Below are 15,596 nucleotides of genomic sequence, written 5' to 3' on the forward strand. Positions count from 1 at the left end.
ACTTGCTGCAAGGTTGGGGGTAAGGAGCCCTGCCCAGCCCCCAAACCCACACAGTCTGTACAATCATGTCTCAGAGTTATAGCAATGGTACAAGGAGACCACAGAGTCTGCTGCTGAGTGACTGAAGAAGCAACAAAGGAAGGTTGAAGCTACTCACTGCTTTACTCAGAAAGCACATTTGAAACAAAGTGTCAAAGTAGATGTGGGGTCAGTGGGGCAGAGAGCTACTGAAATATTACATGAACAATCCTTGAAAATATATGGCCAAACTCAGGTCTCATTCACATCAGTGGCTCCAGGAGAATTGTCCCATTGTACTAAGAACACATTTCTTCTGTTTTTTTTCACAGAATAAGTATAATAAATTGTGATTCATCAGGCAGGTCACAACAAAGCCAGTTTGGAGTTTGTCTTTCAACTATACTCCCAGTTATTCACTTGCCTTGTCATGTAAGACAACTAACAGCATATTTATGGCAAATTAATCTAAATTATGCCCAAATATATATGTACAAAACAGCTAGGGAAAGGTGTGGTGGTTAACTTCACACATAATCCTGGGCTCAGATCTTAAATACAAACAACCAATCCCTTCCCCAAAACACCTTTAACTCAAATGTGAGTTAGGATTATTAGTCTAATCCTCAGGATGTTTATCTGTTTCACAAAATAACTAATTCATCTGTCTCAGTTGGTATTGCCTATGCAGGAGAGACACAGTCCTGCAATCAGAGTAACAGCCGTGTTAGTCTGTATCCACAAAAAGAAGAACAGGAGTACTTGTGGCACCTTAGAGACTAACAAATTTATTAGAGCATAAGCTTTCGTGGACTACAGCCCACTTCTGTAGTCAGCTTATGCTCTAATAAATTTGTTAGTCTCTAAGGTGCCACAAGTACTCCTGTTCTTCTTTTTACAGTCCTGCAATATATACTAGGCTGTGGATCAGAATCCAGGTGCATGGCATAGAGACATGCAAGGTGTGCAAGGAGGTCATACCAAGCCGTTAGTTACATTTGCTTTTCTGTGCAACAAAATGCCCTGGTCTATACTACACATCAGGTGATTTTCATGGATCTACTAAGCTGTTTTTAAATTAGGAAAGTCAAGGAGGCTAAATCTTAATGTTAGTTACGGTATGTGGACAAGAAGCCCAAAATTAGGGCCATAAATTATCCTCGATCCACAGCTGTTGACTAGAGTTCACACAGAGATCAGTTTGTTTTGGCCCTTTGCAGATACAATCACCCATCTGCACACAACTGTGGTACTTTGGAGGACAGGGTCATAATTCAAAATGATCTGGACAAATTGGAGAAATGGTCTGAGTTAAACAGGATGAAGTTTAACAAAGACAAATGCAAAGTGCTCCACTTAGGAAGGAAAAATCAATTTCACACATACAGAATGGGAAAAGACTGTCTAGGAAGGAGTACGGCAGAAAGGGATCTAGGGGTTATAGTGGACCACAAGCTAAATATGAGTCAACAGTGTGATGCTGTTGCAAAAAAAGCAAGCATGATTCTGGGATGCATTAACAGGTGTGTTGTGAGCAAGACACGAGAAGTCATTCTTCCGCTCTACTCTGCTCTGGTTAGGCCTCAGCTGGAGTATTGTGTCCAGTTCTGGGCGCCGCATTTTAAAAAAGATGTGGAGAAATTGGAAAGGGTCCAAAGAAGAGCAACAAGAATGATTAAAGGTCTTGAGAACATGACCTATGAAGGAAGGCTGAAAGAACTGGGTTTGTTTAGTTTGGAGAAGAGAAGACTGAGAGGGGACATGATAGCAGTTTTCAGGTATCTAAAAGGGTGTCATGAGGAGGAGGGAGAGAACTTGTTCACCTTAGCCTCTAAGGATAGAACCAGAAACAATGGGTTTAAACTGCAGCAAGGGAGGTCTAGGTTGGACATTAGGAAAAAGTTCCTAACTGTCAGGGTGGTTAAACACTGGAACAAATTGCCTAGGGAGGTTGTGGAATCTCCGTCTCTGGAGATATTTAAGAGTAGGTTAGATAAATGTCTATTAGGGATGGTCTAGACGGTATTTGGTCCTGCCATGCGGGCAGGGGACTGGACTCGATGACCTCTCGAGGTCCCTTCCAGTCCTATAATCTATGATTCTATGATTCTATGAATTGTGCAGCATAGGTGCACAGTGGCACATCGACATTATTTGGAAGTAGCTGTTAAAGCCTCTGCCATAAGCTTAAATCTTAATACTGCATTAAGATGAATGGCACAGTTCATACCTGTCTGAAGTGGTCTGCAGATTCGCTGCATTGGCTACATTTGGTTTGTGTTTGGGAGATTTTCTTTACAACAGTAAAGGCTAGAAACTTATTGGAGGGGAAAGAGAGGAAAGAGAAGAAAGAAAGAAAGAACACTTGGAGTCTGCAAAATCTAAATCTGTCATAGAAGCTAACAGTGTGGGGAATACCTGGCTGTGTGGGGAAGGGGCTGTGACCTTGCCACCCTCCCCACACTGCCTCCATTGCCTTGACAGAGTCCTGCTCTGAGCAGACCAGCTCAGGAGCATCTATTGCTGGAGGCGCTTGGGTGGCCAGCCACACAATGTTTTAGTATCATTTATAGTTGTATATAATTATATATACTATTATAATGTATAGAGCTATCTTGATTATTATTTTATTATAATATTTGCATAAAATGGGGCAAGAATCTTACTACGGTGAGAAGAGAAGGAGAACTAGCACACTGAGGGCCCTGTTTGTATTCCTTCCACACCTAACTGATGTGCCAGGAATTCTGATACAGATATAAAGACAGACACTGTGACTGGGGGGTGGGGGTGGGGCACCTGTGTGAGAAATCCTCACAGTCATCGGAAAGAGAAGTGCTGTTGTGTCCCATTGGAGTTATCCTGATGGGATGTGGCAGCAGCACAGTCTCAGATGTGGAAACAAAAAGCTTTTTCAATAGCATGAATTAGTTACCTAACACACTGAATGAAGGGACTCTGTCAATTTTTAAGGGTTTATTTATTTATTTATTTATTCAAGACAGATCCCTAGGGTGGGAAATCCATGGAAAAGGAAGCGGTGCCTACAATAATGGGGTCTTGGTCTATGACTAGGGCTCCTACGTACCACAGTAATAATCATAATATTTACAAATGAGAGGTTTAATGTGAGGAGGAAAAAAAGAGAGTGACCCGAAAGATCTGGACATCAAAGCGCTTAGTCTTCTGAATTCATTAGTAGGGATGGGAAGCACAAGCAATGTTTACATTTACAAGAGCCCCCCCCCCACAAAAAAAAAAAGAATCAATTCAGTTCCCTGCCACACTTCACAGTAAACTATTCAGCACCTCCCATTTGGTTTTTTCCCCTTTAGTTCCAACACACTCAGATCTTTAGCTGTAATGAACTACAGGACCTGCTTCTCCGTTTTGTTGCTCCAGTGGAACTACTGTCCAGACAAATAGGCCAAATTCATCTAAGTCAGTAGAGTTACTGACAATAGGGATGAATTTGGCTAAATAGGTGTAGCAGTGTAGTCACACTATGCAGTATTTCTCAACCTGTGGGCCACTTGTGGCCCAATCAGCATACAGCTGCAGCCCATGTGACATCTTCAGGGCCATACAGGTAGTATATATGTTGTATGGATGCAGCCAACATAACACATAGAGAGCTGTATATGCGGCCACAGTGGTAAAGTGATTGAGAACCACGGCATATAGCAGCACTGCTATAATGGCATTACGGCTATGCCGCTAGCGGGCTGTACTGTAATAGACACTTCCTAAGTTGACGAAAGGGGTTTTTCCATCAATGTAAGTAATCCACCTCCCAGAGAAGTGGTAGGTAGATTGACAGAATCTGTCAAGCTTGTGGTGTCTACATTAGGGGGTTAGGGTTGACCTAACTATGTCACACAGGGCATGAAATTTTTGACAGCCCTGAGTGATATAGCTAGGTTGACCTAAGTTTTAGGTGTAGACCAGGCCAGAGTCACAGGATAATTAGAAAACAGAATTACAGATGTACTGTATGTTATTCTACAAGTCACATCCCATCAGCATTATTTATTTATATTATAGTAACACCCAGTGGCCCCAGCCAAGATCTGGCTCTATTATGCTAGGTATGGTACAAACACATAACAACTGTCACTGCAAAGAGTTTACAAGACAGACAAAGTGTAGGAGAAAGGAAGTATTATTATCCCAGTTTCACAGATGGGAAACTGAGCCACAGAGAGACTAAATTATTTGCCCAAGGTCACACAGGAAGTCTGTGACTGACCCAGGAACTGAACATTTGTATCTCGAGTCCCAGTCTAGTGCAAGATCCTTCCTCAGCCACCTATATAGGTAACATTTTCAAAAGCACTTAAATGTCCAATTGACTTTCAATGGGACTCATGTTCCTAAGTCACATAGGCACTTTTGAAAATTCCACTTTATATCATCAAAAGATGCCCTGTATTTTCTGAAGATAGAGAAACAGAGCATAGGAAAACCTGAAAAAAAAATCGAACATTGCACAAATACAGCACATGGCCATTGCTGCACTTTGTAATCATTACTAACTGGGTTTTACAAAGCCTTTTGTTGTGAAAGAAGTTATTCTGTAAGCAACAGCAGTGAAGCTTCTCAGTAGAACCAGAAGTACCAGGTTAGTTCTTTCAATCAAATTATTTCTTTGTACTGTTGCCTTCTTGTATGGAAATAACAGTGAGATAATGTAAATAATTCCTCTAGGTTCAAGCCCTACCTAGAGTATCCTCAGCAGTAATGATGGTTAAAGAGGGGGAAATATCCTGCCTCCTCTAGCTCTAATAGTGGATAGGGAATCATGCTAGTTGAAACTTGCTTATAAATACTCCAGTTGGTGCTGTGATTCATCAACCGAAAAGCAGGCTGGAGCATGCAGGGAGGTTTGTTTTTCCAGTTGTGACTTTGAGCAAGTCCAGACTGATGTAACTAGTCATCACTTTCTGACTGTTAACACATCCATGCCGGGCTCACTGCACACAGTTGTTGTTCCTGAGCAGAGTGGGTGGAGGTGGTAGTTCCAGGAAAGTGAGCATCACTTGATCAGTGCATGGATTGACATGGGAGAGTAGCATATGTAATAAAGTATCACATTTAGGCATCATTATATCATGTGTGTCTGGATATTATAGAAGCTTTCAACAGATGACTAAGTGACACAATTACTGAACTAGAATCTTGACATTCAGTGCATTCATTATGGCTGCCAAGACAGATTAAAACAATCACATTTGCTCTTTCTACCGGAAAGTCATAAACTCTTTAGATTTTGACCATTCAAGTGCCTTTTCAAACGCATTAGACAAAATAATAACAATTATATTAATTTATTTTTTGAGCAAGTCCTATTAGGTATGGTCCCTCCTATATGGTGTAGGTCATGTGATGCCTCCAGTTCAGCTATTAGCCAAGGAAGTTACTCTAAGCCAGGGGTTCTCAAATTGGGGGTCAGGACCCTTTGGGGGTCGCGAGCTGTCAGCCTCCACCCCAATCCCTGCTTTGCCTCCAGCATTTATAATGGTGTTAAATATATTTAAAAGTATTTTTAATTTATAAGGGGGGGTCGCACTCAGAGGCTTGCTATGTGAAAGGGGTCACCAATACAAAAGTTTGAGAACCACTGCTCTAAGTTATCAATTTAATAGTAAAATGATTGGAGGGTGATTACATAACTTACATCAGTTCAGTGTCATGTGTTGTCATCTAAGCCATTAAGTATTTGTTCATGGATTAATATGTTGCACTAGAGCGTATCTGATCACAGTTTGCAATGAGATGTTTAATAGGAAATGCAAATATAATTTACTCCCACATTAAGGCCCATTTAAACTACTGTAACAGTGTAAGACCCCTTACTGTAAAGGAAGTGACCTCATTCCATACATGACTAATACAATACAGCACTTCCACAACGTTTAAAGACACAGAAGCAATATGTTTTTGTGATGTCAGCATAATCCATGTACCACTTCAATAAAGATGCATTTTATCACACTAGACATAAACAGGCAGCTTAAAGGTAGGGTGGAATCACTTTATTTTCTCCATGAATATTAAAATCACAAGCAGTGTGGCTAGAAGGCAGAAAATCTGCATATTTATGAATAAAAGACTGGCAAGTATGATAAAAGCATCCCCTTTATTGATCACAAGCTGCTCTATTAGATTCAAATAATAAAACCAAATAATGTTACAACCTTTAAATGCTGGAGTTCACCAAATGTGAGAGGCTGCATGCAGGCACTGATATTGGTAGTCCAAAGGGCAAGCTGTTATCATCTACTGTTACCTGCGAAAGTACATGTGGCACTGGGATTACAAATGGTAAGAAGCAGGAGGCAGGGATGAAAGTGAGAAAAAGAGAAGAAAAAGCCCCTGTAAAAATAAACACTCTATAATAAATATAAAAATATGACCCAAGGCTGGAGCTTTTTCTTTTCAATGTGCATGGCAGGGGGTGTTGTGAGCATGATGGGGTTGTTGATGGTAAAACCCAGTATAATACAAAGAATACCTTGTTATGCTTCCTGAGGATTTATGCTTAGTGATTATAGCATGGGCTCCATTTTCTGGATTTGGCCAGTTGATCGTTTATCCCTGCCTGCATTCGCGGTGATTTTAGTCAAATCCAAATAGCTTAACTATTGAAAACAAAAGTTGTGGCCGGGTAGTGGGCAACCGCCACAATTCAATCAGTGCTGCATTCTACCATGCTGTGCCTAGGAAAACGTGGGTAGGCAGATGAGGGGCAAAGCATACTGGGCCAAATTCGACTCTCAGTGGCATGTGACAGCCAGCTGAAGCCTGAGAAGGGAATCTGGCCCTCCGGGTGTACATTTTAAAACCCCATTTACAAAACTAAAGGATCCTACTCCCCAGAATGTGGCCACAGCTGTGCTTCATGCCCACAGGGCACTAATAGAATCCTGATGGGGGGGACGCCCTCCCTAAGCAGCAGCATCGCTGCCCACTCCCCACTTGAATTCACAGTCCCATACTCAGCCACCCCTTTTTATCATACATGTCCATGGAGCAGCATGGAGGAATGATGCTGGCAGGAAGGTGGTTCATCCTTCAATGTCCCTGCATAACGGGTGGGGTCTCCCTGGCTGAGAGATAACAAGGGGCTGAGCAGCCTCCTTCTCTGGCACTGGACCAGGCTGACTGTTCTGAAGTGGCCCAAAAGATATCCCCAGGGAAAGGTAGCAGAGGGTGAACCTCTGAGCACCCTTTACCTCCCAGTCCCCTCACCTCAAACAGCTGATTTTGGGGTCACAGCCTGTCTGCCCCACACAGGTGGATCAGTGGGAGTTAATGGCTGCCAGGAAAGAGGGAGATTCAGAATCAGTGGAGGGGGCAGGGAGCTCATGTGGTCCCTGTCTCCTTCGGAGCCTCTGCAGATTCCAGTCACAGAGTGGCAGAGCAGCAGCTCTGCGCTCCCTACCAGACTATCTTGACCAGCCTTAGGATCAGTAAAGCCAGCCCAGATCCACAGGCTGTAAGAGAAGCGGGCCTGAGTGGGCTCTAAAGCACTAACTGAGCCACTACAAATACATTTGCAGTTTAAAATTTTGGGGTCTCTTTCTCCTTTGCTTAGCTGCCAGACTGTGCTTTCAGGAATCAATTTCCAATGCAAAAGACGTTGACTTCACTACCTAGGATACAATGATATGGGCTATGTATCCTCATGCTTCAGGGTACAAAATTATCACCAGCTGGGGACAGGAGACATTCCTCTCCCCCCAGTAATATACATTGGAGTTAGAATCATAGAATATCAGGGTTGGAAGGGACCTCAGGAGGTCATCTAGTCCAACCCCCCTGCTCAAAGCAGGAACAATCCCCAGACAGATTTTTACCTTGTGTTTAGCAGGCCAATGCTCAAACCACTGAGCTATTTATCCCCTCTTGAGGCCTTGGCTACACTTGGGACTTCACAGCGCTGAGAGAGTTCTCACAGCTCTGTATGTACTCCACCTCTCCGAGGGGAGTAGCTTGCAGCGCTGCGAGCGAGCGTGCAGCACTGCAGGCACTGATTACACTGGCGCTTTACAGCGCTGTACTCACTGCACTCAGGGGGGTGTTTTTTCACACCTCTGAGCACAGCAAGTTGCAGCGCTGTTCAGCGCCAGTGTAGCCAAGGCCTAGGTGTATCATTGGATTTTACATCTTCCTTTGAAGCAGTCAACACTTGCCACTCCCAGCAACAGGATGCCAGATTAGGAGGAGCCTTGGTCTGTTCAAGTATCTTTTGTTACTACAGTACGTCACATTTAAACAAGTTCAGAGTGTGCAGGAAAATGCTTTGGTTTAGGAGCTGGAAAGCCATCAAGACAGTACTCTGAATTCAAACACTGGCAGGCAAGTGAGGCAAAAACTGGCTTATACCTACAATTATTTATTTAAAAAGGTGAATGTACAGGGAAATATTACTGGGCCTAATTGCAGCATTTAGCCACTGTCCTGAGTGGTATAGCTCCTCTTTACAGAGAGCTTAAGGGAAATTTGGTCAGTCCATTTTTAATATCTCAACCAGGGATGAAAAAATGACATCTGTGTCTGATGGGATAATTGGATCTTTTCCTGAGCTTTTCCTTCCCCTCTCCTTTTCACCTCCAAATAGACAGGCTGAAGTTTAATGTAGGCCTTTGAGTCTATTAATCCTCTGTGCTCATTAAGTTTATTCATTAGCTGTGATTAACAGGGGAAAGCTGGTACTGATGGGGGATTTATCCAAGCATTTTTAAAACTTGCTAACGGCTCATACAGAAACCTAGAGTAGACCTCCAAAATGACAACCCTGCACTCATTATATTACATTTTAGCTCCCCAATTATCATTGCATGGTAAGGAGGGGAAGCACTAATATACCACATTGTGTAATGCTGACAGATGCCAATCAGGGGGATTGAACCTGGGATCTCTCTGAAGCTTACTGTGTGAGCCTCAGCTGCATGAGCACATGCCTGTTACTCAAGGCTGTAGCAGACTCATTGATTGCTAGATGGTCTAGGTGTCACTAGAGGGGAAACGGAGCATCACATCAAGCAGGCATGGGTTACACTTCACTTTTTCACAAAGATGTATCAATATTAATTAATTAATGACTGCCCAATAAATATTTTATGTTTAAAACAGATGCCCGCCTCAGCATTTGAATTGTAAATCTGCCATGATGTTATGTAATATATACACTCCACAGTCATTAAACTCTAATTACACACAAAAAGGCAACATTAAAGTAACATTATTAAGTTTGCAAAATCAGGTATTCAAAAGTTAGGAAATGCCAGAATTAAGGTGGTTGGTGTGCTGTATCAGGCTATCACATATCATAGTGCTTAGAGCACCCTCCTGAGACGTGGGAGACTCCCATTCAAATCTGATTTTTGAGCATGCATAGTATTCTATACCTCTTAATATGTCCAAAGCACTGCTTTTATTGACTTCAGTTACAGCTGTGAGCGCTCAGCTGTCCTGCAAATCAAACACAGGGCCTCATGTCAAGCATTCAACTCTCTCTTCCTGCAGAACTCTGCCTCATTCACTACATGCGATGGTTCTTTGGTACTCAGTATTATGAGTCACCCTGTTACCCCCTGCCTCCAGGCAGTCTTGATTGTAGTGGTTTGCACCCACCCACTTCCCAGCACCCAATAAGACCACTGCCTTTCAGTCATTCAAGCACTCTCCTCTGGTCTATGTCAGCGCTGTCTTCACCTTGCAGGTTAACGAGATGAACTGCAGTCCCCGAGTCCCATTGAATCATTCTGCTGTGATATCCAGTCACACTCACTGGCTACTCACAGAACGAACAAAGTTTTAACTAGAAATGACAGACGGTGGTGGAAGCAAATGCTCACAACAGCAAACAAAATCATAAAACTTGAACCTGGGCCTATACCTAGTAATAGTTAGCTTTCCTTTCAAATAAAGTAGGTTTTCCCCCCCAAAGTTCAGCCTGTTGCAGAGCTGGTTGACTTCACAGGAACCAGAATCCAAACTTTCATCAGAATCTCCCCACTCCCAAGATGTCTCCTCAGCGAATGGATTCAGGGTACCTCTCCCTCCTGTGTGTTATACTGAAACAGTCTTTGATTTGCCCTGTTTAGGAATAGAAACAAATGTCTTGTTGTTATGTTGTTTTTTTAACCTTCAAGAAGTTTCAGTTGTTTTCAGTTGTCTCTGATGGTTTTCCATGGAAAGTCTTGGTATTGAGTAAGTCTAAACAAATGAGACTTGCATTTCATCACCAGCTAAACCGGGCAGGATGACACCACCATCTTGCCTGAATGGGCTATCACTGAGGCACAGTGTCCCCTGGTGATTAAGTTTTATTCCAAGTCCATCATTGTTCCTTAAATATTACCCATAAATACATCCTGCAAGTCGCAATGATTATGATTCTTGACAAGTTATAATCTTTCTGTAGATACCATATGTGTTACTCTTTATTGATAAATATCCTGTAAGGTGTGTTTGGGGTAGTTTGTCAGATCTGAGTTGTTTGCAAAGACCAGGGGGCCCTTTGCCTGGGAGCCTCTGTATTGCACTACCCACCTTCCAGGTCCTCCCACTGGGGTCTGATGATGGTGGGTGGGCTCAGCACTGCACAGGTCACCTTCAGAGGTTCCTCTTTCCACCTTTCCCTGGAGGCCTTTGACTCCCAGTTTTTATTTTACATAATTAATATAATGAATTAATTTTACCCACTGAATTTACTTATTGAAGGCCTCCAGTCACTTATATCCAATGAACATTTTTGGGGGCAGAATTTTTAACACAGATGCCTGAAGTTAAGCACCTATACTCAGATTTAGACATACAAATAAAAGTGGGCTCATTTTCATAGGTGCTGAGCACCAACAATAGGAGCTGTGCCTGGTCAGCACTTCTAAAAATAGGCCAGATTCATTTAAGTTCCTGGCTTTAGGTATTTTTAGAGACTTTTGACCTATAACTCAGTATACAATCTAGGCAAAAGTGTGGGAGGCCCTTGCCCAGGAATTATTCTACATAATACATAATCAAACGTCTTTATAGTTTGTTAAATATACTGAATTTGCCACCAGGAGTTTTTGGGTTGGTGCACGATAAATTAAAGTGTGTACAGGAGGCTGCTTTACTCTCCTGCTAGATGCTTTTCCTGTGACATCTTGCTTATATCTCCCTGCCCCTTAATACATGTGCTACACTAATTTTACACTCCCTTGCATACCTAATTTGGTATAAGTTACACTACTTTTCTACTCTACACCCTGCACCTGTTTCCTATACACACCAGTGTTTATGTCACCACTGAATTTGGCACACTTCCACTGACCTTCACTGTCTTTCACATCACATCTGAATTTTGCATCTAGTCAATTAAAATTGAATTTAAAAAAACCCCACACACTTAGAAATATTGAGCACCTGAAATTCTTTCTTTAAAAAAAAAATTGGGGGGCACTTTTTTGTTAAAAGTAAACAGCTATTTTTGAAGCGTGGGCAGGACCTTAGGCTAAAATTTTCAACAACATCTAAAGGACTTAGGAGGACAAGTCTAACTGAAAACTAATGGTACCAGTGCTCCTAAACACTTTTGGAAATCCTACTTCTAGTGTCAACCATGGTGGTCTTCTGATGTGGCATTGTTATTATGATTAATGATTGCTATATTGTTGTTTATTTATACAGCTCCACAAAATGCATATGGCACAGAAATAAAAGACAATGAAGGTATGTCTACGCTAGAATGCTGCAGCAGCACAGCGACAGTGCTGAAGCCGTACGGTTGTATCCTGTGACATGCCATGACATTTTTAGTCAGGCACGCAGCAACTTTTTAGTGAACAAATTTTGCACTAACCTTTCCATCCTGACAAAGAATTATTTGTCCTGCTAGCTCTGTTCTATCATGGAAGATTCAGTTCTACTCTTGGCTGTCCTAGGTGGTCCAAACTTTCTAGTGACATTCCACAAGATGGTGTCTTCCAGCTGATATGACCTGGCAGCACATGAGGTTTGTGAGAGGTCACGCTGTGCAGAAGATGCTACTTTGTTCTACAGTGTGCATTTGGGAGCTGGATGGAATGGTCACATGAGCCAGATCCAGCCTGTAGGCCACCAGATGGGCAACATTTTTATGAATTCTGGGACATGCAATGCATGCACTGCATATATAGCCACTGGCTGTAGTGCTATAGTGTAGATACTTACTGCACTGATAGAAGGGGTTCTTTCACAGCTGTAGAAAATCCACCTCTCCAAGAAGGGTAGCTTGGTCAATGAACCTAGCAATGTCTACCCTGAGGCTTAGGTCAGCTTAATTACATCATACAGGGCATGACATTTTTCACAACCTTGAGTGATGTAGTTAAGACAATCTAACTTTGTAGTGAAGACCAGTCTTTAGTCTGATTTTCACCTTGCTTACACTGCTTTTATGATGGTGTAAGCCCACTGACTTTATACCTAATTCATACTAGGATGATAAGACAATTGGACCCAAAGTCACTATCCCATAGACCTTAGGCCCCGATCCTGCAAATTGTAGTGTGCAAGTGAATTTCTGTGCCTGTGTGGAATCCCTGTGGATGCAGTAGTCCACATGCATGCCCCACATCGCAGGATGGGACCCTAAATTAAGAAGGTGAGAAATTCAGTGGGGGAAGGCAGACAAGCATTAAAGAAACATGATTATGAAGATGCTGAACTTAAGGATACAAGCATTATGAGGGTTACAGGTGAGATTTATCTCTCTCTCAGAACATATTTCCTTGATTCACTAAGATTTGCTTCTGACTTATTAAAGTTATGTGGTCAAAGTGGGCTGGTGGGGGTTGGAAATCTTTAGTTAAGATGACCCATTTTCCCCTCCTTACCTTAAATGGAGTTTTGCATATTTTGCATTTACTCACATCTACAGACCATAAGATACCAGTAATTAAAATGTAAAATCTAATTAAAATTAAGATGATCTAAAAAGTGAATCAAATACCTTATATCTTTCTTTAGAAGACATGACTTCTATCACATTTAATTATTTTCCCTATGGCTGGCCTAGTAAAGATCCAGCTTCTAAAGGAGGACAGCTGCTATTTAAAAACTGAGTGATAAAGATTCAGACACTAAGAGCTTCACCTGCTGCAAGATGTTCAACACCTGGCTTTAATCCAGCAAAACATTTAGGCACACACTTAATTTAGAGCACATGAATAGTCCCATCCACTCCATTGGGATTACTCATGTGCTTTAAATTAAGCACATTTCTAAATACTTTGTTGGATCAACATCAGCTTGCTCATTAGTAGGGGAGGTGCCATGGTTATGGTACAAGCCTATGCCTGGTGTGGGTTCAAGGTGTGTGGGTTCAAGTCCATGTTCTGCAACAGACTTCTTGTAAGATCCTGTACAAGCCACTTAGCTTCTTTGATCTCTGCCTGTAAATGGGGATACTAATAACTCCCTACCTCACCGGGGTGTTGTGAGGCTAAGTACATTAAAGATTGTGAGGTGCTCAGATACTACAGTAATGGGGACTATATAATTATCACAGATAAATCATGCAAGCCCTACAGGAAGGCAGGTTCTAAGGTCCCTTCTGCTCCACAAACGCAATACAGTTGGGGGTGGGGGGGGACTGAGAATGTGATTGCCTCTGAACTTGGCAGAAGCCAAAGTATGGTTCTGTAAGGCAGTAGGGTGACCAGACATCCCAATATTATGGGGACAGTCCCGATTTTAAGGGACTTGTCGCACCTCCCGACCTTACATCGGTCGGGATGCCCTTTGTCCTGATATCAGGGACCGTCCGGACCGCAGCCACGGCGCCACCACTCACCGCTTCCTGGGGCAGCTCCCAGCGCCCGCCCCCCCCCGGGCAGGAGTGTCATGTGCTGCAGGGGCGGGGCTTGCAGGCACCAGGAGCGGGCAGAGAGCCCTCCACCCCCCCACCCAACCCCATCCTATCCGCGACTCTAGGAGCCAGAGGGACCAGCCTGCCGGATGCTTCCTGGGACGGAAGCTGCCCCAGGTGAGCACCGCCGGGACTCCCCACCTCGTCCCCTGGCAGGTCCCTCTGGCTCTTAGGGTTGGGGGGACTCTGCTTGCTGTCGGCACCTGCAAGCCCCACTCCGCGACTCCGGCAGCTCCCACTGGCGCTTTTCCCGGCCAATGGAAGCCACAGAGCTCGTGCTTGTGGAGGGCACAGTACATGGAGAGTCTGGAGACTCCCCTCGCTGCTCTCACCCTAGGAGCCAGAGACCTCCCAGCAGGGCTGGTGAGTGCGGCCAGGGAAGGGAGCAGGGTGTGATGGAGGGAGTGTCTGGGAGGTGTGTGTGGAGCGCTGGGCTGTGAGGGTGTGGAAGGCATTGGGCTGTGAGGGAGGTTTGTGTGTTTTGGGGTGCTAGACAGTGGGGGCCTGTTGGGGGGTGCTGGGCAGTGGGGGAGATCTGTGTGTGTCAGGGCACTGGGCAGTGTGGGTCTGTGTGGGGCATTGTGTAGTTGTGGTGGTGGGGATGTAGGGAAGGGCACTGGGAGGGAGGAAGGAAGGGAGGGAGGTGAAATCTGTGTGTTTTGGGAAGCGAGTGGGGGGTTCTGTGTGGGGTGCTGGGCAGCTGTGGTGGGGCTGTGGGCAGGAGGGCTCTGGGTGGGGTGTGTGTGCACAGCACTGTGCATTTGTGGTGGAAGGATTGTAGGGGGGCTCTGGGCATAGTGGATCCAGGGGGCGCTGGGAAGGGGAGCTGAGTGGCGCAGCATGGCCCACCCCCAACAGGAAGGGGTATGCTGGTAGCACAGGGCCAAGTGGACCAGTGTGCCTCTGGCTCCGTTTGGGGCTGTGCACCTGTGTCTGTCGTCGTCCTCCACTCCACCACCCGCTCGCCCAATGTGTTCTGATATTTCACTCTTGCAATCTGGTCACCCTATAAGGCAGTGACCTAACTCTGTTAGGAGTCACTTATGTATATGCCATGTTTGTAGTTAGAGTTGAGAAAATAACACAAGTGATTTTTTTCCCCAATAATATTTACTTGAGCATTTTATTATGAATTCACTTTGGTTCTGCTCACACACCTTTTGGGTTCTTGTTCTACAAACACTAGCCTGTCACTTGGGTTTTATAGGTAAAATTGTTCACAGAAAGGAAATTGCAAAGTCCCTTGCTTGAATACTCAAGGAGCAAAGATTTTTAATTTGCACATACAAGTATTCATGCTGGAATTATTGATTATTATTATTAATAATAATCATATTTATTATGGCAGTGCCTAAGGACTAACAAGAATGGGACCCTGTTGTGCTAGGCACTGTACAAACACAGAGTAGTAGACAGTACCTGCCCCGAATAGCATGCAATCTAAATAGACAAGACAGATACAGGTTGTGGGAGGGGTAGAACACATAATGAACTACTGATGGTAGCAATTGTCACGTTAGTTCCATAATTTTTATTTATTTATTTATTGTGGGGTGGGTTTTGTTAAGCAAGAATAAGATACATGGAAGTAAAAGTGAAGGGAGGGGGACATTGAAGGGAGGGAGAGTGAGGGGGCCAGGGCAGGGAGGAAGAGGGGTAGGTGTGGATGAAGCGAAGG

General features: G+C 43.8%; 1 long non-coding RNA gene across 1 annotated transcript; it reads right to left on the bottom strand.

Annotated features, from left to right (window-relative positions):
- Window positions 1-5,653: 5,653 nt before the first annotated feature.
- LOC135982358 (uncharacterized) lies at window positions 5,654-13,872 on the bottom strand. Its single transcript, XR_010599670.1, has 3 exons — window positions 13,001-13,872; window positions 11,870-12,007; window positions 5,654-10,122 (listed from the first exon to the last, which is right to left on the bottom strand). It is a non-coding gene; the product is annotated as an uncharacterized LOC135982358 (long non-coding RNA).
- Between the last annotated feature and the right edge of the window lie 1,724 nt (window positions 13,873-15,596).

Source organism: Chrysemys picta, chromosome 3 (assembly GCF_011386835.1).
Source record: "Chrysemys picta bellii isolate R12L10 chromosome 3, ASM1138683v2, whole genome shotgun sequence".
In the NCBI taxonomy this organism is placed as follows: Eukaryota; Metazoa; Chordata; order Testudines; family Emydidae; genus Chrysemys; species Chrysemys picta.